Genomic DNA, 10,322 nt, shown 5'->3' with positions numbered 1-10,322 from the left:
TATTAATTAGAAATTCAATTTTGATTATAATTTTACTATATAGTCGTATTACATCACGATAATGCCACATGTATATATCAATTATTCTCCAACTTCTTCATCCAATTCTAATGAGCATTTGAAAGTAGAAGATATGTAGATTGATGCAGTTTGCTTCAAACTTCTTTTTGAGCAAAAAAAGAAAACATCAAAGGAAACTTAGCCTATGCTTTTTATTGTCAAAAATCTAGCCACAAGGTTAGTAATTGTTCAAAGAACATCAGCGTAAATATCGAATGAAGAGTGTGGCCATATCATGAAAAACTTTGCAAGAAAACAAGGGCATCCAGCTACAATAGGGACCGTGTGACTCGATTCTTTACTATCACAAACCAAAAAAGGTCTTGTACTCTCTACCAGCCCTTCTATTATTTTAATATACCTATACAATTAGAAGTGACAAAACTAAAGTGTCATGCATTATTTGACTCAGAAGCCTTTGCATGTTTTGTTGACAAAGAATTTTGTAGATCACACAAAATTTGTACGATTAAAAAATCCAAAGTCGTACATGTAGAAGTAATAGATGGTCGATCTTTATCCTTTGGAGATATCGCTTATGAAACAATTCCATCATAAATAACCTTTGATGACCATAACAGCCAAATAGTATTCAACATTATTAGATCACTATCAAGTCCAGTTATTTAAGGACTCTCATGGCTTGAAAAATATAATGCACGGATAGATTGGATATCTTGAAAGTTAGAATTTTTTCAGTAGATCAAAACCTCTAAATCTATGAAAAAGCTTTTAACATCCAAGAAGCCAAAACTTAAACAATACTTATTTATTAGAGCTAGAACATATGTGAGGGTGGCCAAACAAGATATTACTTTTACTATCTACACAAATCCAAAATCAAAACCTATGGCTACTACAACAAAAATTTCACAAGCATATAAAGATTTTACAAATATACTTAAAAAGAAAAATACGGACATCTTGCCAAAGCATCATTTTTACAATTTTGTGATTGACCTTCAAGAGGGTGCTCAACCACCATTTGGATTCATCTACAATTTATTCTAGAATGAGCTTGCAACTTTAAAGGAATACATTGAAGAAAATTTGGCTACAAATTTTATTCGACACTCCAAATTGCTAGCTGGTGGTGCAATATTATTTGTAGAGAAGAAAGATGACTCTTTATAGTTGTGTGTTGATTATCATAGTCTTAATAAAATTACAATAAAGAATCAATATCCATTGCCATTGATATTTGGACTTCTTTATTAACTTAGCCAAACAAAGATCTTTACAAAGATTGATCTACGAGGCATGTCTAACTTGATATGCATTAAGGAAGGAGATAAATGGAAGACATCATTTCGCATGAGGTATACACATTTTGAATACAATGTCATACATTTCAAACTTACTAATGCACCAATTATATTCTAATACTCAATAAATGACATATTTTTTGAGGATCTCAATGACTTTGTTAAAATCTATTTGGATGATATTCTAATCTTTTCCAAGAATTCGGAAGACCATGAAAAATATGTTTGCCTTGTATTGGAAAAGCTACAAAGTACTAGGCTCTATGCAAAACTAAAAAAGTGTATATTTCATGTACCTTAAGTCAAATTTGTTAAATATATTATTTCCAAAAAAGATATTTTTATGAATCCAAAGAAGGTACAAATAATCATCAATTGGGCAAAGCCAAAAACTTTACGTGATGTCCAATGCTTTTTTGGATTTGTAAACTTCTACAAGATTTTTGTTAGTAATTACTCCAAGATCATTGCTCTACTTAAGCAATTGATATGCAAGGACAAGATGGATTGAGGCTCCGAAGCAGAGAAAGCTTTTGAAAGCTTAAAAGATGCTTTCACAACAACTCTAATTTTGATACATCCAAATTTCAATAAGCCCTATTTTATAGAGATCAATGCCTCAGACTTTGCATTGAAAGCACTCTTATCACAATATGGAGAAGATGAAAAACTTCATCTAATTACATTCCATTCTAAAAAATTCTTAGCAATGAAAATAAGCTATGAAATCCACAATAAAGAATTTCTTACTATTGTGAATTCTATCCAAGAATTGCGCCACTTTTTTCAAGGTTGTATATACAAATCACCAAAATCATTTTGTGACTATATATATAAATCACCAAAATCTTAAATACTTCATGTAAACTCTAGTCTTGAACCATTGCCAATCATGTTGTTGTAATATGTGAAGTCTTGCTTGAGAATGCTCCGGGCACCTAGTTATGGAAGGTAGAATAGAAAGTACAACAACAAAATCCTAATTCTAATAGAATACTATTAATGCTCTAATTAGACCATAATAATTCTAAGCAAGTTTTAATCAAATTCACAGAAATCTCAAAGAAATTTCAAAGAAACAATAAGAATTCTTAATGAAATATTAGAATGATCACAAATATATCTCAAATACATCTCAATTCAATCTTAATTTAATCCTAGTTAAAATCCTATTGGACTTCATTCAAACTTTAGGCCAAAAATAATTAAATCTTAAATCCTAAATCAAACCCTAAATCCTAAACCAAACCCTAAACAAATCCTAAATCAAATTCTATCCAAATCCTAAACAAATCCTAGTAATTTTTACAACAAAATTAAAAATCAATAACTAATGAATGAACCATTGATCTTAACTCAAAATTTGCACACTTCTTAAAACTAAGTTGAAAACAAGCACAATTTTTTTGAAAAGGATCGAAATTACCAAATAGATAATAACCTCAAAAGTCAGCTTGGGTATTGGCTAGGCTCCTTCTCCAACCTTGATGCCAATCTTCCAGAGCCAATATCTCTCCTTTTCACCATTTGATTGATCTCAAAATTCTCATATACATAGAAAAAACAAGTCTAATATCCTCTCACACAAATTTTACTCCAATCCAACTAGTAGATTACAAGAAATCTTAAAAAACCCTCACTGGACCTAAAATTCTACTTTCTAAGATCTTGACTCACTTAAACCTCAATAACCCTCAATTCAACTATTAGATCAAACTCAAATTCACAATACATATTGAACACAACTATAACCATTAATTCACATAATTTTACCTATAGATCTATTACAAAACACTTGAAATCATCCAAAACGTAAACCCTATTTTATTTTATAAAATCCAAGTCATCCAAAACAAACCTTGATTTTGCAAAGCTCTTACAAAGTTAATACAGATCCAAATCACCCAAAACCAATGCTCATAGAAACCTTATCCAATCTTCTATCAATTTCCACTCTCCGATCTGCCAAAGAGTCCTGGAGTCGTTGTCGAGACTCAGTTTTGTGCCTCAAGGTCTGATTTCGATCCTAGTTCATAACTGGCCCTCTCCGGGTATCAATATCTAGTTTTTCTAAGTAAAGTTTGCTAGAATTTACTCTTAGCTTCCTTCTTAAGATACTTATATTATTTATTTTTCTAATCTACTTTGTTTTGCCTTATTAAAGGCCCTACAAAGTAAGTAGAAGTCACTTTTCTAAAAAGGTAGTATTACTACTAAAAGTTTACTACCTCCCTATGTTTTATCCATATTTTTCTACTTTATCTTTTAACTTGGCTCTTCTATAATAAGATCCATATTATCATCTTTCACCATATAGTCATATTACAATATGACAGCGTTGGAGTATATCTTTATCATAATTTGTCTTTTGCATCACATATTGATTCGGGAGCTAACAAAAATTATTAGATGCATTATCAAGACATTCCTACCTTGAACCAAAAGGAGGTAAGGTAGCATATAATCAACAATGGACAATCTTGTTAAAACTTGAGTAATTTCATCTTTGAGCAACCAATATAACAATGCTTGTGGATTTATCATTTCTTGATCAAGTTCGTAAAGCCTCAAACACTGACCTTCTTATTCTTAATATCAAGCATCTTGCCAAAAACCTTTTTGAAGAGTCTTCTAAATTCAAGTATGAAGATAATTTCTTATTCTTTGAAGAATATTTGTTTATTCTTGAAGAGCCAAATGGCTTGCACATTCTTCAAACATGCCATGACTTCCATGCGGCCAAACATTTCAAATTCAATAAGACCTTAAAACTTCTATTTAGAGACTTTTGGTGGTCTAAAATGTAAAAAGATGTTAAGAAATTTGTACTATCACGTGATACTTGTTTAAGGTCAAAGAACCCTCAACAACAATCATATGAACTTCTTCAATCCCTTCCTATTCTAAGACAACTATAGTCATCTATCTCCATGGATTTCATTATAGATCTTCTACCATCAAGCTCATTTGATACTATCTTTGTAGTTGTTGATTAATTGACCAAGATGGCTCATTTTATACCTTGTAAAAAGTCAATTACTAATAAAGAAATGATAAGATTCTTTATTAATAATGTCTATCATTACCATGGATTATTAGATGACATTGTGTTAGATCATGGGCCACAATTTGTATCAAGGTTTTGGAAGGCAGTCTTCAAGATTCTTAAGATTGACATTAACCTTTCTTCTGCCTTCTACCCTCAAACCAATGGCTAGATGGAATGGGTCAACTAAATTCTTAAGCAATATTTGAGGTGCATTATCAACTATGAATAAAGTGATTGCACTTCCTACTTGTTGTTGGTAGAGTTTGCATATAACAACACAATCCATGCATCTATGTAACAAATGCCATTCTTTTCAAACTACAATCATCATCCAAAGTTGGATATAATAAAGCCTTCAAAATTGGCAAATCCAGTAATAGAAGAGTTTGCTATAAAGATGGCCGAACTTCAAGCAACCATGAAGACTCACCTAGAAAGGACTCAACAATGTTATAAGCTATTGGCAGATGAATTGAGGAATGAACATCTTCTATTCTAAGTTGGTGACAAAGTGTGGCTTCTTCGACACAATATAAAAACCAATAGGCTATGTGATAAGTTGGACTACTAAAGGTTGGGACCATTGGTGATTCAGAAACAAATTAATAATGTAATTTTTTACTTGGAATTACCTTCATCTATGAAGATTCATTTAGTCTTTCATGTTTCACTTTTGAAAAGGTATAAAGAATCAAACATACTAAGTTGAAGACACTACCACTTCCTATGGTTGAAGTCAATGATCATGTTGAATTTGAGGTAGAAGATGTATTAGATTCAAGGATAAGACATGAAAGGCTTGAATATCTAGTCCATTGGTGTAGATATGATATCAACATTACATATGGGAACTAACTAGCAATCTTGTAAATGCACAAATGAAGGTTCAAAAGTTCCATCAATAACATCCATCTAGACCAAAAGCAGCAAAATGCAGAACAATAGCTTGGTAAGATGGCTCTATAATGAAGATTCTTAGTTTTTGGCCTCATAAAGAAGAAGAGGAGACAACCTCTAAAAAGATAGTTTTTTCAAATATTTAGAATAATATTAGTTAGTAGTTGGAGTTCACAACCATAGCCTATTTATATTCTTTTGGTCTTTTCTACTTTATGTGATATGGATAATCAAAAGATAGACACCTTGCTAGTCATACCATCTCAACGAAGTAGCTCGCAAAGACGATCTCGAAATAAAGAACTATCTAAATCATAAAGATGTTAAAGAATACCTAGTAATAGGTCATTGGTAATTTTGTTTGAGGTAGAATTTGCCTATGAAGGACGTCCATAAATAGTATTTGTAAGAAAATTTTATAATGAAGATATCAAAGTTCATGTTTGATTACAAGTAGAAGTGTCACGACACTATTGATGGTTACAAGGGCCTATGAACCATTTGTCTCGTGAAAAACAACTAGAATATATAGCGGACACCATGCGATAGATCTTCAATTTCTTACATATATATTGACTTGTAGCAACATTATTTTTTAGAGACCTCAAAGTTAGAGGACGAAGTGATGTCATGGTCATATAATTGAAGAAGATCCAAGAAGGTTCTAGGAGATTTTAGAAGGATCTAAGAAGATTCTTATAGATCCTAGAAGATTTTAGAAGATTCCATAAGGTTTTAATAGACTCTAAGAAGGTTCCAAAAGGTTCCAATAGATTCTAATAAAGTTCTAGAAGGTCATAGGAGATCCTAAAAGATTCTAGGAGATTTTAGATGATTCAAGAAGTTACTAAAGAAGGATCTTAGGCTTATTTTGTTCCTAAGCTTCATAGAAAATTTTCAAGAAGCTTCATAGGACCTAGTATATATAAGAGTCAAAGCTGAGGGGATCTTCAAACTTGACAACTTACTTCTTGTGATCTAGTCATGATCTTCTTGTCTTGTATCTAGTTATTGTTCTAACATCAAGTTAATTCTATTTCTTAGTCTTAGATCGTTGTTTTGTATATGGTTCCTAATAGAAAGCATTACAAACCATGCAATACTTAGGTGAAGGAAGTTATGGAAAAGTTTATAAATCTAAGTAGTAGAGATTTTTTTGTGCAACTAAAAATTTGAATATTATTTTTATTAAAGAAATAATAATTTTAGCTAATTTAGGCCATCCCAACATAATCAAATATTTTTTTGCTATAAATCCTAAAAATAATGAAATTAAAAAATTACTTAAAAAATATGAAATAAATAAAGAATTATATTTGAAAATAGAATTGATTGAAATAAGCTTGGATAATATATTAAAAGAAAAAAATAATATCATTTATATTTATTATTGGTATTATTTGTCAAATTATAAAAAATATGTATTACTTGCATGACATGAAAATTGCACATTGAGATTTAAAGCTTGAAAATATATTAGTCAATATTATCAAGGATAAAATATTTTACAAAATTGTTCAACATGCTACAATAAAATTGATAGATTTTGGTATGTCTAAGGTGAATGTTGAAAGATATCCAAAAGTTAGTGAAAATAATCATGTTTATAGTAGTATACAATATATGGCTCCAAAAATATTAAAAAATATTTCCAAAAGAATTAAGATGTGTCCTTTTGAAGCAAATGTTTTTTTATTTACAATGGTGTGTTTTAAGATTCTTTCAAAAAAAAGATCCATTTGATGGTATTATCTCTAAAGAAGAGATATTGAAAAGAATAGAAAAAGGTGAAAGACCAAGGCTTCCTTCAAATTGTGATGAATTGAACAAGCTCATCTAAGAGTGTTGGAATTGGAATCCTTCATATTGTCCAAAATTTATAAATATTTGTAAAAGACTCATTATATTAAAAAAAAAGATCCTATTTGGCTAATATTTAGTTAAACTACTGTCTTTTGATAGAACTTGAAACAACATGGATCAAATCATATATCCAAAAGAAACCTACTATAGACCATAAATGGTAAAGCTTTCTGAAATATATAGTAAGTATAGAAGTAATTTTATTATTTTAATATATTTTATATTCAAATCAAATATGCCATAATGATAATTAATTACTAAAACATATTTAATTGTTTGCTTCAAATTAAACTAGAATAGAACCTATATAATTTTGAAGTCATTTAATTTTTTATTTTTATTAACATGCAAGTTGATATGTTTAAAAAAATGTTATTGGATAGAAAAAAATGCTTATACCAAATAAGACAACTATGCTCAAAAAATATAAAGATAATATGTCTTATTGGTATGGATGGAATAGACAAGACCATAATAGCAAAGACTATATTTATTGATATAAAGCACATGTATGATACTTCATGCTTTATTGAAATTGCTCAAAATAGTGGTAATAGCTATTCAATCTCTTGCAATATATTACAACAACTCAAAGTTGAAAAAAAAAACAAAAAGATTTAAAGAAAGTATAAGAAATATTAAAATCATCCTTTATTAAAAAGAATGTCATTTTGGCCTTGATGATGTAAAAAATTAAAGTCAAATTGAAGGTATATGTATATATATGGATGTTTTGTGTACTAGTAATGGTATTACATTGATTGTGACAATTCAAAATTTGAAATAAATGGAATAATATTCTACAATTATTTACAAAATAAGTATTGAAAAACTTAAAAAAAAATTAAGTTTAGAATTGTTGAACAATTATTCATATAGATATCAAAAAAAGTTGGATAATAAATTTATTGAGGTGGAAAAAAACACTATAAAAACTTGTAATGGCTTGATTTTAAGTTTAAAAGTAATGGATACATTTTTAGAAGAGCAAAAAGGTTGAGATATTGGGAGCGAATTTTACAAAGATTGGAAAGAGAAGAGATTTGGATGTAGATAAAAAAGATAGTAACTATAAGATTTGGAGTATTTAAAAAAAAAAAACTTTGATAATTTAAAAGATGTTGAAAAGAACATGTTTTTTTTATATATGTTATTTTTTTGTAATAATCTATATTGACAAGGCATGTTGAAATAAAGAACATTATAAATATGGACTAAAAAAAAAGAAGAAGAAATAGAAGAAGATATAAACAGTATATTAGATCATTGTTTAAAAAGTCATTAGTAAAGATAGGAAATAAAGGAGTTTTAAGAATACATGATCAACTATTAAATATAAATCACAAGATTGTTAAAGTTGAAAAAGAATACAAAGGTATACAAATTTGGAACATGAGTATAAAACCAATTCACGAATTATCAAATTAGGTATCATTTATTGTTTTTATTTAGATGATATTTACAAGAATAATAAATTAAAAAAGAAAAAATATTAAAAGATAAATATTCCATTTTTTTATATTAATTAGATAATATTATATTTTTTATATTTTTTTTGTTGTAATAATATTTTAATCATATATATATATATATACAATATTTTAAAAATAAGATAATTTTAAAATATAAATATATTTTTTAGTGTTAAATAGTTGAAAGGACTATTTTATAGTAATTAAAAAATAATATACTTAATAAAGTTGAAAGTAATTTTTTTGCTTCCATTAGATTTTTAAGATGTTAAAATTTAAAAGTATTATCAAAATCATTTAGAAGAATTACTACTTTAAAATAATTAAATATAACTGAGTGTTTTAGCTTAACATCATTGCCACTTGAATTAAACAATGTTACATCATTGACTGTACTTAAAATATCTTGTTGCTCAAACTTAACATCATTGCCAAATGAACTAGGTAACCTTATATTTTTGACTACACTTGATATATCTTCTTGCTCAAGCTTGATATTATTGCCAAATGAATTAGGTAATCTTATATCTTTGACTATACTTAAAATATCTTCTTCCACAAGCTTGACAATATTGCCAAATGAACTAAACAACTTTACATTTTTGACTACATTTGATATATCTACGTGCTCAAGTTTGACATCATTGCCAAATGAAGTAGGCAACCTTATATCTTTGACTACACTTGATATATTTTCATGCCTACATTTGACATCATTGCCAAATAATTTAAAAGACTTACATCTTTGATTGTGCTTAACGTATCTTCATGTAATAAGTTAAAATTATTGCTAGAAGATATAAGCAATGTTACATCTTTGCTCACATTGAATCTATTTGGATGCATAAATTTAATACCATTGCCAAATGGATTGAGCAACTTAACATCATTGATTACACTTAATTTATTTTGGTACTTAAAATTGTTATTATTGCCAAATAGAATAGATAATCTTACTTCTTTTACTACACTTGGAAAATTTAAGTGTTTAAGCTTCAAAAAAATATCAAATATATTTAAAAATCTTAAATCTTTAACTACACTTAATTTAAATGAAAAGAAATTATTGATAATTATTCCTAATATATTATATAGTCTTACTTTTTTTTTACTATACTTAAAATATCTTCATGCCTAAGCTTGACATTATTATTAAGTAAATTAAATAACTTTATATCTTTAACTACACTTGATGTATGTCAATTTTTAAGCTTGACATCATTTTCAAATGAACTAAGCAACCTTACATCTTTAACTATACTTAAAATAACTTCTTGCTTAAGTTTGATATCATTACTAAATAAACTAAGTAATCTTACATCTTTGATTATACTTGATATATTTTAGTCCTTAAGTTTAACATCATTGCCAAATGAATTAGACAACTTTACATCTTTGACTATACTTGATATATCTAAGTACTCAAGTTTGACATTATTGCCAAATGTACTAGGCAATCTTATATCTTTGACCACACTTAATATATCTTCTTGCACAAGCTTGATATCATTGCCAAATGAGCTAGGCAACCTTACATCTTTGACTACATTTGATATATATTCTTGCTCAAGTTTAATATCATTACCAAATAAATTATATAACCTTATATCTTTAATTATACTTAAAATATCTTTTTGATCAAGCTTGACAATATTGCCAAATAAAGTAAGCAACCTTACATCTTTAACTACACTTAATATATCTTCTTGCATAAGC

This window comes from Physcomitrium patens, chromosome 23 (genome assembly GCF_059467195.1).
Source record: "Physcomitrium patens ecotype Gransden chromosome 23, ASM5946719v1, whole genome shotgun sequence".
Taxonomy (NCBI): Eukaryota; Viridiplantae; Streptophyta; class Bryopsida; order Funariales; family Funariaceae; genus Physcomitrium; species Physcomitrium patens.
Note: the sequence above shows the minus strand (reverse complement) of the source record.